At 39.3% G+C, this 14186-nt stretch overlaps 1 protein-coding gene across 1 annotated transcript in view; it reads left to right on the top strand.

Annotated features, from left to right (window-relative positions):
• Positions 1-12209: 12209 nt before the first annotated feature.
• The window catches only part of chrm3a (cholinergic receptor, muscarinic 3a), an 85190-nt gene continuing 83213 nt past the window's right edge, over positions 12210-14186 (top strand). The window contains exon 1 of the mRNA XM_080869529.1: positions 12210-12360. The gene's annotated coding sequence lies outside the window, so the exon portion shown is untranslated. The remainder of the gene's footprint in view (positions 12361-14186) is intronic.

The raw sequence follows: 14186 nt of genomic DNA, 5'->3' as shown, positions 1-14186 counted from the left end.
TCCACCACAGCAAAACGAACCCCAAGTAAGTAGGTACATAGCCCTGGCCACAATATCAGACCCTAGCTTTCTTCTAGCAAAGCATGGAAAATGTAAGCCAAAGTTTCAAAATTGTAAACATTTATTTTGCCATACAGACAAAGAGGAGCTGCATTTTCAAGAAGTGCCTGAAGATTGGTAGTCACACAGTGGTAGGTCCAGTTAGCGGTGTTGTCTTTTCTGATAGGAGTTCTTTATCTGACTGTGGCTCTTCCACACCAGCATTCAGACGTTTATTGATTCCTGTTATTATCTGTTCTAAACACTTGCTTTTCATTGTCAGCTTTCCTTTCTAATAGGATCTATTCCCTTCCGGCTCCATACCTTTATCACTTCTACAAACTCTCTTTCTTTCACCTGCACACTCCCTCATGGACATGCACAAACACACTTCACTCTGTCTCTTATCTAGGTCCTTTGTACGGCGTAAATAAGCTTCAGAGTAGGTAGACAGACACTTACTTTGTCATTGGGATTGTTCAGTTACCTTGACCTGCAGCTGCTCATCTCCAATTCAACTTTTCTGGACCCAATTGTAGTTCCCTCAACTGTGTCCCCCCCCTCTGCTTTTGCTCCTTTTGCTCCTCTGTCTGTGTAAGTGGATGGTGCAAGGATTCATATCACAGGGAGTGACTGAGATAAAGTTTTATTCATTTGATTTCTCTCTTTCTGAAAAAGCAAAACAAAAAACAAAGACACATATCGTCATCAACACTTGAAACTCTGAATAGAAACAAAGGGAGGAGGGGGAGGGGGGCAAACCTAGTTTCTGATTTTAGTTCTTTTAATTGTCTCCATAAATTTGGCTTAATCTGTCAACTGAAATTGCATTATGATGATTGGCACAGGAGGGTAGGGGGATTTTAACTGTTCTACGGAGCACTAATTAGTTCCTCACCTGGCCCAATTTAGAGCGAGCAGCCAACACGTCACAACCCTTCATCGTCTTTTCTAACAAGCAACACAAACATTTCATCCTGCCTGTTCATGCTGTTCTGTTTACTTAAGGCGCGCACACACACAGACTCACAGAAGGGTGCGCACACAACTATTTGAGAGTCGTTCAATTAGGTAGCTTTATAATTTGATGTTTTTGAAACTTGGCTCAGTGGTGTTTACAGTAGTGGGAAATTAATTTTAATCCCATGCATGAGCTGTTTGTTAAAGAGGGAGCAATAATAATAAGAACGGTTTTGCTCATGCAGTTCAACATTAAAGCCAACTTTTTATGTGAAGTCGACCCCAGACAAACTACAAAGCGCACCACATTTTTTCAAGTGCAGTTCTCAACAATGACACTTGGACAATATTTGGTGACCAAAGATAACAGCTGTTTTTAAGACCAGAATTTATGGTGGCGTTTTATTGGACTGAATTATGTTTAAGCTCAAATATTTGTTGTACTATCATTCCATCATTTTATAAATGTGTTATGGATTAAAATATCCGTTTTAAGAAGTAGTTTATGACTGAAGCTCATCATATAAAATCGAATAATAGATGTTATTTGGGACTTTGGGATTTGAAGGCTGAGTATGAATCTTTAAACTTAAGAGGCTAAAGTGCCCTGAAAGGTCAACTTAATTATGTGTGTGGGAAAAGGTTTCATTAGCATGCATAAGCGGTGCGCAGCTATAAGTATTCAGAAGTGGCCATTTGAACTTAATTTAAATATCTGTGCACTGGTCTGTTTCTATTTAAAGTATTAAAGAAGAGAAATTAAATTGATTTTGAAGTGATATCACAAATACAGGACCGCTGTGAATTCATGCATGATTGTGTGGGCAACTGAACCTATTTCTGTCTCGTCCTCTGTTTGCCTTTCTTGCCGTCTCTCCTTGTGGGCACTCGTCCTCCCAGATGTTATTTGCACCTGCGCTACATGCTGTGTAAGTCTTCTCAGTGGCGGCAGCATCTTGGCAGTGCTCGATGCGGAACCAATAACACAGAGGTGTGATCATATACACATCAGGATCATGGCACAGTGGCAAAATGGTATTTAAGAACACACACCCAGACCAATGCACACACGCAACCCTTCATATGAGTACTTTTTTGGTACATTTTTAGTCATTGCTGACTTGCTGGAGTCCCCACCAAGAGATAAAAACACGCACACAGAAACACATTTAACGTCACTTTGTGATGCAGGATTTTTGTAAGAAAGGTGCAGCCAAAGGGAAAGTTTGTTTACCTGAGAGATGTGAAAAGTATCAGTACTTAATTGAAGTCCAGCTCAGAAGATGCGCGTGGAGCAAACGCCGATTGAAGGCAGATATGTCTGCTTAGAACATTTTACATCTCGTCTACTTCCTTAATTAATTTTGGTTGGAGCTTTTCAAATCTTTTTTTTTTTCAGATCTCTGTATCTTAAGTAAAGCGCGCATGAAATGCTTGATACTTATTTTCAAATATTGAAGGAGGGAGACATCTGATGGCATTTAAAATGTTCAAATGGGTCAAAACATGAAAAGTGAATATTTGAGTTTCCATACACTAGCAAGAAATAAAGTTCAAGCGTGCTAGTGTGTAGATTAAGAATAGCTTATTTTGTTTCCTCTTGTTTTCCACTCTGTTATGTTACTCTGGGGGATATGACAAATAGTCTCTATTTTAATGTCAAAAACTTACAGGTTTGTTTATGTTGCCTGTGATGCCTAAGTAAAAACAGGTATGAGATATATTTTTACCTGAGTTGCATTTCATATTACTCACCCACTACTAAAAGCAAAATCGTCCAAATGTATGGATTTGTGCAAACAGTTGTCTAGTGAAATGTATGTATCCCCATGACTTTGGCAATTTGCTGAATCTTTCTTTTGTGCCACAGTTCCTGGCCTGCCAAGCTAAACTGTAATAAAATTGATGATCCCCTAACTTTTCTTCTAGGGCATGTTCATCCAAACCCAGTATGAACATGCAGTTATACAACAAGCAATAAGAATCATGGCCGTCTCCCAACATCCCCACTTCTCTGAATATGAATTTTTGCCATCAGAAAACCCAGGGTGCCAAAGTGCAAAACAAACAGCCTGAAGCCATCATTTGTCCCAGCCATTAAACTGCTGAAAACCATAATTAAAGACTAGTAGAACAGAGCAATGCATAATACTTTAACCCGTTTTAAATCCTTAGAAAATCATTTCTGGATGATTAAAAGTGATTAGATGGTCTAATGCTCTTTCTAATATATGTTTTTAGTATGTTTACAGTCCTGTGAAAAACTAAATACACCGTAACTGCTCTGTAGGAAATAAGTGGGTAAGCTGCTAATCAAATGCACTTGATTAACAGATCCTCAGCAAGTATGAGCACCTCTATAAAAGCAAAAAATTTAGCAGTTTAGTTTTGTCAGGCCATACAAAAAACCCAAGAGCTATATCTCAGACTCTACTGGCCTCTCTTAGCATGTTAAATGTTGAAGTTCATGTCAGTACAATTAGAAAAAGTCTGAGGAAGTAGGTGACTCCTAATTTAGTTGTTTTCTCTAGGTTTATTGTATTTTTGCAGCCTGATGATAACTTCCTTAAGTTGCATTGACATGCCATCTTTTGGGCCCCATATTGAAAGTTCCAGTGAACAACAACCAAATGCAAATTCAACACTTTGAATTAATTCCAGATATTTTAACTGGCCATAAAACTCCATGCCAGTCAATTGTCAAATTACTTTTGAGTCTTTGAGTGTGTAAAATGTTTGTTATTCCTAAACAGTTATTGCAATACTGCTGTTAAAGCCATTTACTGAAAACTGAATGTTTGCACAACTTATGCGTCTAACTGCATCATGTCACATTTTAGCATTATTTTTTGCCTCATATTCCTATTTCTGTGCAAATAACTGAAACTAATATAGTGATACTGTCTTGGTTGCATGTAAACTTACTATGTAAAAAGTGCTTAACGCCAACTAGCCTGGGTTAATAGCTCACTATGAAAATGTTACCATGCTGAGGGTAAAATTTAGCTCAAATAATCAATGTTTGAAAGTACAACACCCCCACAGCTGCTAGTTGAGCTGTTATTATCTCGTATATCAAAAGTGTCACATCTCACCTCTTGTAGATTTTAGTTCGAATAAATCATGTGTGCAAATATCCCCTCATGAGGTAAAGAGACATTATGAACTGGTAGGAGAACTCTTTCTCCCAGTCAATCAAAACAGTGTGATCCAGTATTATCCTGCAAGCCTGACTGGGATGGCTCTGATTAGTCCTGCATGAGGAGCTAATATGAGTCTAACAACCAGGACCAGATGTGCTCTTTGTTCAGAAGGTTGGTGCGAATGGGGATATTTATCAGCACTTAGCCTGATTGTATAAGTGCAAAGAGATAGAAAGAGTAAATCTGGGGTGCTCAAAGGTAGACATGCAGGCAGGCATGCGCTGTATATATGGCCAGGCAGCATGCGTACTAATTCGTCATAGCATTCATCCCTTTATTCGCCTTTGCTTATCTTGATTATTTCTCCCATCCCTTAGATCTCTTTGGGATTTTTAACATCTGGACGTCTGGATGTCCAATTCAGAATAAGTAGTCAAGCCAAGAATCTGCTCGAAAGACAAAAAGGACAAGCTCAGTTACTTTGGCCTTTGAGATTAAGCTGTTATCCAGTACATATAAGGGTTCAAAAAGCAGAAATTGTGCTCCATGAAAATTCATTCATTCATTTCTTGTTTTTCTATCATTTGTTTTTTTCGCTGTTACACTCTCATTCCTTATCACGCAGACACACACGCCCCATGAGTGCTCGGATTTTGAACTGTAAAACCCCGATTGAATTTCTTTCTTTTATGAATATTGGGAGATCAGTATTTGACTAGCCAGGTGCACAGTTGGTAAATCACAGAAAATGAGAAGAGCTGGGACTTTGGGAGGACAGACAAAGCGGCATATGGTGAGCAAGTGGTTGGTCTATTGCATACTGATACAAACAAGTGATTCATGCACTTTGGCATTGTATTGTTGGATGTGGGGAAAGCCCTGTAGTGGCTCAAGGAGGAATTAGTCCAACTGGGTCTGTCGAAGCTCCGAGCCATGCTGTTAAGTTATCTCAAGCATGGAAAAGCTTCAGTCTATCCCTGGTGTGCTTGTGAGACACAGAATGGGAATAAATACGATTCAATGTAAAACTCTGCTGTGATTTTGACTTTCAGCTGCATTTTGTAGTGTGTTGACAGTATACTTACTGACGGGCTTACTGAGGAAAAAGAGAAAGGGGTCAAAAGATTAATAATTACATTCGGGTTCTTTATCTAAAGGGATGTTCCATACCAGTAATAGCGATAATTAATTAGCTTACTCCTTTGGGGTAATTAAAACCCTCGATAATCTGACTTTGTTCTGACAGAGTGGCTTCTGACTGCTGATAGATGGGACATGGAGAAACAAGGCGAAACAGGAAAGTCTAGGGTGACACAATGTGTTAACTTGCAGAGTCATTTGTTTACGCTGCGTCTCACTGATGTTTGTTGAAGCTCCTCGGTTCACTCTAGCAGTCATTTAAAATTTCATATAATAGCGTTGGAGAATATGAGGGATTTTGTGAAGGACACTGTGTAACATGCATTACAATGATACAATGCTGACAGCTTCTTCACCTTGAGCCTGACACTGACAAAACATGCAGTTGAAGCAGAAGCAATCTCACTGTTGCTTGAATTTTAAAGAGGCTTTACTAATCTTACACGTGAAGATAAATTTCTTTGTTATAGGAGGCACCACTTAGTTTATAACATATTCTGGGGTTCTGCACAAACTTTCTTTAGTCTGAAAGAAAGACTTTGATAATATGACTGCGATCCCACTAAGGTTATACTAATTTTTTGTATAAAATGTACTTATTTGTGAAGCAAAACTTGAAGTGAAAGATGGTAATCAAGCTGGATTATGTGAAGGGTCACGCAGTCAGTATGACCTGCCCTCTGCTGCTTCCATTTTCATATTCTTTTGCAAACCAAAGCTTTATAGATGTGCAATACTACATCACTAAAGCTTAGCTTTGATACGATGGGGCGGATATGTCAGTGAATGGTGTGGATATGTTTAAGAAGTGCACCTGGCTATAAATGGGAATGGAAAATAGAAGTTCTGATGTATTATGGCACGGTAAAATATTTACTTTGAAGGAAAACTGTTCTTTAATAGCAGTACTTCTCCAGGCTTTCTGAAGGTCTTTCAGAGTGTTTCTTTGGACAATGAATACTTTTGCTCTCATTTTTCAGTCCAGCCCTTGTACCCGATCATATTCACGAGGAGTGCTTTTTTATTTGTTTGTTGAGCCATTTAACACTGACATATGAATCATTCGAGAATGAAAAAGGCACTTAACTCAAGGGATGAACAAGTGTTGTGTCTACACATAACAGAAAATACACACCCAACAGAAAACATACACAGAAAGAACCGATTTTAAATGGTATCTTTGTTGCTAGCAACGTGTCCAATTTCTGTGGTTGAACCTATAAAAAAATGCCAAGCATAACTGTTTGACGGGGAAAAAGTAGAATTTGTGACCAACAATGTTAAAAGAATTAGCCAGGCAGTTGCCACAACTCAACACGGTGTACAGTGTGTTATTAAAAAATTATGAGGGATCTGACAGAAAAATCTGAAGATGTGGCAGTGAAACAAACTATTTACAGTAGATGAACAGTATCTGAAAGCCATCTTCTAAGAAAAAACAAGAAATCCAGCCAAGACCTGACATTGAACCTGGTAGATGCAACTAGCCTTTCAGCGATCCAGCTTCTGTTCACTAAAGCCTCTGCAGAAATGGTCTCAGTTGAAGGGTGGCTGTCGGAGAAACAGGGAGAAAAGTCTGAGATGTGCCAAATTACACAAGACCTGGGCTAAACATCAGTGGCAAAATCTGTGGGGATCTTGTCGAAATTGTTGGAATTGTGAACACAGAAAGATTTTGATCATTCAGTACCTTCTTTAAAGTGTGTGAGCGGCAACAGCTTCATTGCCAATGCAGTAAAAGCAAACCTAGACAGAAAAACCCCCACTTTCAATTATGGATTGGCCTCCCCCAGAGCCCGGACATTAAACTTTACTGAAGCAGTGTGGGATCATCTTAACAGAGCATGGAACAACAACACAGCTAACAATAAAGGAAATAAATAGGAATAAAGGAAAGCATACCAAAGACTGAAATTCAAGCTGATTAGAATTGTGTAAACTCGGTTTTTGCCTCATGTATTGTATTTCGACTTATATTTGCATATCTTTCAATAAATCATTGCTTTTATTCCAAATGTTCCTGGCAAAATATAAAGAAACGAGGAACGACTCTTTTGCATAGTGCTCTATTTATTATTATGTATTTTCATTAGTAGTATATGTATTATTATTATGTTTCAACAGATACAATCAAAATTATAATCAGCTTTATGCTAAAGTAAAAGAGAAATTTTATTTTTTCAATGGATCCAGTGAAGATGCTACTTTATACCAAGTCAGCTGGATGAAATAAGGAACTATTTTTTTTTTTATCTTAAATATTAGTCAGTTTTTAAGTGGTGATTCTGGTGGTAATCACATTTTTTTTCTGTGTTTTATCTCAGACAACTGTTCTGATAGTGTCTCCAACTTTGGTGCCAGGTTGAATCTAACCTAACCGACTACTAAATCAGAGCTGAGTGTAATGATGATTGACTCCAGCCTTTAGTCAGCATGTGTCACCCCTCTAGTCTGAAAGAAGCACTTTCTATCTACTAAGCTCGACTGGATTTTGATTACGCTTTGTCAGAAGATGACACAAGCTCTAACCACAGGCTGTTGACCTCTGAGTGATTACTGGCTGATTGCCCTCTCCATGGTTTCCTTTATAACGGAATCATTCAGGCTGAAATTCAAACCTTTGGATGCACAGCAATTGCTGGTTAAGTTTGGAATAAATTTCTGATCGTCTGAGATTGCACAAAGGGTTTTAAAGTACGCATAGCTTGGTAATGAGGAATATCTAGCAAGATATTTTGCCTAACCATCTTTACTTTGAAGAGCTTCTGTGGCTCCTTTATTTTGTTTACTGTTTCTCACTGCTCATCTTTTCTGTCAGTGCCCTCCTCTCACCCAAGCAGTCGGGGCAGATGGTCTCCCTCCTCTGGTTCTCCCAGAGGTTTTTGCCCTTTTAAAAGGGAGAAATTTTCTCCCTACTGTCGTCAAATCCTTGCTCAAAGGGTATGTTAGGTTTGTCTTGATTGTTAGATCTTTGGCATGGGATGGCGTGTTGTGAAATACATTCTGCAGGGAGACAGAGAGAGACTGGGCTTACTTACATATTCTGCTGACAACTTGTTAAAGGACAAGGGTGACAGCAGAGATGACAAGTTGTGGTATGATTAAGGTTACTGCTAAAATTCCAAGAAAAATACTGAATTCTTTGGGCAGAGGGAGAGGATTAGACTTTTTATTCATGTGAAGAGAGGGATGTCAAGATGCCTATAAAAGGGAAAATGCTGGACTGAATGTGTCCAAAAACCTAAACAAATGTTGAAGTTGGAGAGGAGAGAAAAGAGGGGGATCATTGTGAAGCTGGGATTGGTGGATAATTCAACACTTCATTTGTATTCTGATGCCAGAATCTCATTGCACATGTCATGAAAGGACATGGTTACATATACACAGAAACCACACACAGAAAAATCATCCCCGGGCTGTTAGCTTCTAATTATTTCCCCCCCCCCCCCAAAAACATGCATTCTAAATCAAAAAGCCCTCCAGTAAATCAAAGACTTGTGTTATTCATCACATCATCACCACCAGCGCCCAGCATCAAAATATGGGAATGCATAGTAATCAGTTTTCTTTCTGTACATGCTGCTTGTTTACATATTCAAAGAAACTGTATGGGAAAAAATGTTGAGATAATTATCTCTTAGAGGTGGTAATTTGTTTATGTGTTTTCCAGAAATATTTGCCAACATGAGGTTTTAAACCTTTATATCAGTTTGTCTGAGCTGTAATCATTAGTGGAAATTACTCATGCTGTGAAATTAGAAACGTAAGATCAGACAGGCAATATTTTGTGCCGAGTATCACCGAGAATAACTCCAAGCGTGGATCCTGAAACACTTTGTGATTTGAAGCAGTGATGCATGCTGTTTTCATGCTGTGACATTGTTCTAATTTTTATCTACGAGGCCCCGAAAGACAAATTATTAAAATGAAAGTGATTCTACCCATTCCGTCCCAAGCCCCCTTTTTTTGTCCATTTAAACGCGATCGTGGCTCAAGAGTTGGGAGTTCGCCTTGTAATCAGAAGGTTGCCAGTTCGAGCCCCGGCTTAGACAGTCTCGGTCGTTGTGTCCTTGGGCAAGACACTTCACCCGTTGCCTACTGGTGGTGGTCAGAGGACCCTGTGGCGCCAGTGTTCGGCAGCCTCGCCTCTGTCAGTGCGCCCCAGGGTGGCTGTGGCTACAATGTAGCTTGCCACTAGTAAAAGCGCTATACAAATACAGGCCAAATACAGGCCATTTAACTGCTTTTTTTCTGTTTTTGCCGACTCAGACTATGACTATGAACACACATGAAATAATTCTTCATCTGTTTTCCATATGAAGCATAACTTTGTTTTAGCCACCCAAACTTTTAATTATGATCCAGATTTGTATTATTATCTTTGCTTTTCCCATTCTATAAAGGATTTTTGCAATTATAGAGACTGCAGTTTGTTCATTTTGATGACCGGGCCTTTGGAGTACAGCAAACTCACTGTCATGGTCAAGAAACCAAACCAGTTTGAGACGATTTGAGCTTTGTGACAGTGACAGTTATGGGTACCCTGTCTCATAAAGAGATGGTCAGGGTCAGCAAAATGAACTCAGGTAGGCTGTGGCCCTGAAAAAATGCAATCCAGTTTTATTTATATGGCGCCAAATCACAAAAACGTTCACCTCAAGGTTGCTTTATCCATCCTAAGGTAAAGCCCCTACAATAATACTACCAGCTAAGGGACCAAAAGTGTACCGAGATTCATTACACCACTAAAATCAGCCTAAACTACTGATACAAGGCAGGATGGATCCATGCTTTCTTCTCGGTTACACCACATTCTGAGCCTACCATCTGAATATTGCAGCAGAAATCTTGACTCATCAGATCAGGCAACAGTTTTTCAAATCGTATGTTGTCCACTTTTAGTGAGCCCTCCTGTTTCCTGTTCTTAGTGGCACCGTTTGTGGTCTTTTGCTGCTAGGTCTTCTACTTCAAATGTCTGTCTGAGATCCTCTTCTGCATAACTTGATTATAACAAGTGGTTATTTCAGTTAGTCCTAACTTTCTAACACAAAATAACTCCTGCTCACTGGATATTTTCTCTTTTTCATTCTTTGTAAACCTAGAGATGACGGGGTGGGAAACTAGATCAACAATTTCTGAAATACTCAGAATGTTAGACTAGCACGGGAATACTCTGACCAGAGATGTTGAAGTTTAGTATATGAGCAAAACTCTTGACCTTGACTGTTAAGGCGGCTTCTTTCACATAAAAAGACATGACTGGATAGGTCGAATGTAGAGTTACCTGAGATTTGTGAAATGGATGAATTGGTTTAGTTTTGATTGATTAGTTTTGAGCTTGAATTAACACTAACACACACTTTTCATTTAGGGGCATTGAGTGTTGAGATTACTACCCCTAAGGTCTTTCTCTTGTTGTGAGAATGGTTTCATCATTCACATTGATTTTTTTGAGTTATTTTCATACTTTAGTTATCACTCTGGGTGTAACCTTTTTTGTGCAGAAAGCTCTGAGCGTTTTCTGTCTCAGTACCCATCAATGAAGAAATTAGATTTGCTTCTAGGCAGGCAGCTGTGTTTCAATATTATTTTGTTAAAGAAAATCTATGAAAATCTAAATCCTGAATGCGATGCATATTTATTTGCATTATTCATCCAAACAGGATTTTTTTTAACAATTTAGATTTGAATTTTATTTCTGAAAAATAAACCACAAGTATTTGTAGTAACCTCACCATATATTTTTTACAGGTTCATTGTGCAGTCACAAACAAAAACACTTTTGTTTTTTTCTGAATACACCTTGCAGTTTTTACCACTTTTTACCCTGCAGTGAACTTTGTTGGCAAACCTTTTCAGTCCGTTTTCTCCATATTTTATTCACTTCCCCTCAGACATTTTTTTTGCCTAACCTTTGCATACAGAACCTTGCTTTTTCAGTAAAAGCTATAGATTTGTTCGGCACTCGCAGGGTGCAAACGAGGTGCTGATGGGAAAGCACACGCAGACAGTGTCATATAGCCTACAAGGCATTAGGATGATGAGAGAACTGTAACATGTTGGAGGTATCCAGCACAATATCCTATTCATCTCTCTACCCATTCTATATTTTCATAGAAATATTGCCCGCGCACTGGGAACAGGAAATGTGGGCCGAGAGTCTGCAGTGAGTCTGAGCAGGAAGCTCTGAGGTTTCATTCCACAAGTCCCTGCAGCCAGGCGTAATTGGCTTCCACATTCCTCCAAGGATTACCACTCACTTCTTATTTGTGTTTATATATAAAAAAATTAAAACATTTGCTTTGGCTCCCTTAATTACGCTCAGTGTCAAAACAGACACTGTTTCCACTTGCCTTGTTTTTTTTCTTACATTGGGTGAAATAATAAACAAGTGAGTGGACATTTCAGCTCTTATTGAACACATCCAAAGGTTTTCTATCTGTTTTTATGTGTAAGGATCGATGGAAGGCTACAATAAACAACCTGGAGATATTTTTATTTGTATATTTTATTTACAAAAATAAGACCAAAAAGAATGTATATCATTGCTCGTAATATAGGAAATATGAAATATTTTGTGTGAACTCAAAAACTTGAAGCTTTGGCCATGACACCGTCTGCAGTTGGGCAAACGTAGCTGAAGCAGTGAGAAACCTGACTGTGTGGAATCGGGTATGACTTTTACAGATTTGTCAGTCTAATCTGCCGCTGTGTGCAATGACTTCCTCCGGCTCCCCAGAGCTATTGTCTATGAATGAATATGGACTTCTTTTATTCCACGGGTGTGCCACCTGCCGGTGCGTCACGGCTCCTCTGACCAATCCCGCCGCAGTGACTCTCCGCGCGCTCTTGGAGATCCCGCGGTGCTCCTGACATCGCCGCCCAATCCACGTCTCGGTGACAGTAGAAGGTGCCGAGCCCCATTAGCTTAGTACCGTTAGCGCTTCAGATGTGATTAGATTGGACTGCCGTACTGCTGATATGCCAAACATGGACGCGTGACAAGTTTCCCTGGATTGTCTTTTCCTCATCTACTTCTGCCGCTTTTGACCGCGCACGCATCCGCAAACGATGTGAGGTAGGTGTGCATAAGACAAAAAGCGAAAGTTTGGGAAATATTTTGTCAAGAAAAGTATATTTTTACACCCCCACAAACGATTTACAGCTGCTTTATTGTGCCGCGTTTTTCGTCCCAAAACGCTTCACTTTGAAGTTCCGGAAAATCTGAATAAAATTACATGCGCTTGTTTCCAAAGCGAACACATTATATACAGGATAGCAATGCGGGTTCGATTGAGATCTGCTTTTGTTTTGATGCAAGTTTGAGAAAACAAGTGCCACTGCCGTCCGCCGGCTCAGCATCCATGCCCAACCCTTCGCGCTCTTCACGTCTGTCCTGTAAAAAGACGACGTGGCTTCTGAAGCGTTATGCTTTAGTAAAGTTGAAAATCATAAATTCCTATCATGAGCAAAATCTTGAATTACCAGAAGTTCGACAAAAATCTCCAAAAAGAAGCACATTTTCACCAAAAGAGGTCGTCCTTAATGCGCAGCGTGTTCTTCGTCTTGTGGCACATTCACATTATTTGCTTTCCTAATATAAAGAATTTGTTTCTGTATTGCTGTGGTCCGGGAAGCAAATTAATAGCATTATTATATGGCAATTGGAAGGCATTTATTAACTCGAATGACTGTTTATTTATGATGTCCATAGATGGCAATGTGAAGGAATGTTCCCTCTCAGTGAGGGAACATTTGACTTTACACTGGATAATGAGTAAGAACAGAGGCAATGGCATCTGTGCCATAGTGCAAATATTTTTCTTTTAGTCCACTGCAGCAGTTATTCATCACACAAACCAGAGTGTGAGTTTGACAACACAGTAGCTGTAAAGAAATGACAGACTCCTATACACTCTGTGATTCCTTTACAGTTTTTGTAAACCTCGATAGTTTTAATACGTTGCACATATCAACACTACCAGCATGTTTTTTATATCTATATATCAACAAAACCATTGTTAGGGAACAGTGCGTCAGGTTCCGTATTGTGCTGAATGCTGGGTCGGTGACAAGTCTGTTAAAGGGTGAACAGGAATGTGTTGCGATGATTATGACTTTCCATTGCCTCCTTTGTTGAGAAATGCAGCGAGGACATTCACAAAAGAGAAAAAAGACACATGAGAGAGAAGGTGAACAGCAATAGAGCTTTCACTGTGTGATGTATTGTTTGCGGCCCGGTCAATATTGGTTGACTAATATTTTTTTCAGGCTTTCCTCTCTTGATCGATGGTTTTGTTGTGGACGGTGCTACTGTTGTATTGATCATCATTATGACTTTTCCAAATAGGCTGTGGGTGGAGGACAGTACTACTGATCCTGGCGACAGGTCTAGATGGCTCTAAAGAACATGAAAATGTCTTAGCTTTTATCTTCTACTCCTGTTGTTCTGCTCATACCGTAGGTTCCAAACTTGTTGATATCTACTGATATAAAAAATAAGATGTGAGGTATTACAAGTATTTATAGGACTGATGTGAGGTGATAGTCTTCTATCGTTGGTAAGCAAAAGTCAAACTGTTTCCCTCCACTAAGTTTGATCATTAGAAGGAGTGGCTTGGATTTACTTTTTGAGAGTTTAATGATAAAATCAATGCTTCGTTTATGCCTGTTTGGCAATACCTCAAGCGTAGAATCAACACGGGAAACAGTAACCCAGGCTGCGACTTCCTGTAACAAAACTGTAAATATGCTGCACAAATCCATACAACAAAAGCGGCAGATTTCTACACAAATCCCCATCTAATCCATTTCAGTTGTTCATTAAAGTGTGCCAGATGTTTTAAGCAATGACTGGCACAGACAGTGGTGCATATGTATTAAAAAATGACAGGCTGCATGAAA

Source organism: Rhamphochromis sp. 'chilingali' (assembly GCF_963969265.1).
Source record: "Rhamphochromis sp. 'chilingali' genome assembly, chromosome: 20".
Lineage (NCBI taxonomy): Eukaryota > Metazoa > Chordata > Actinopteri > Cichliformes > Cichlidae > Rhamphochromis > Rhamphochromis sp. 'chilingali'.
The sequence above is the reverse complement of the archived record's forward strand: the minus strand, read 5'-3'. Positions and strand labels throughout refer to the sequence as shown.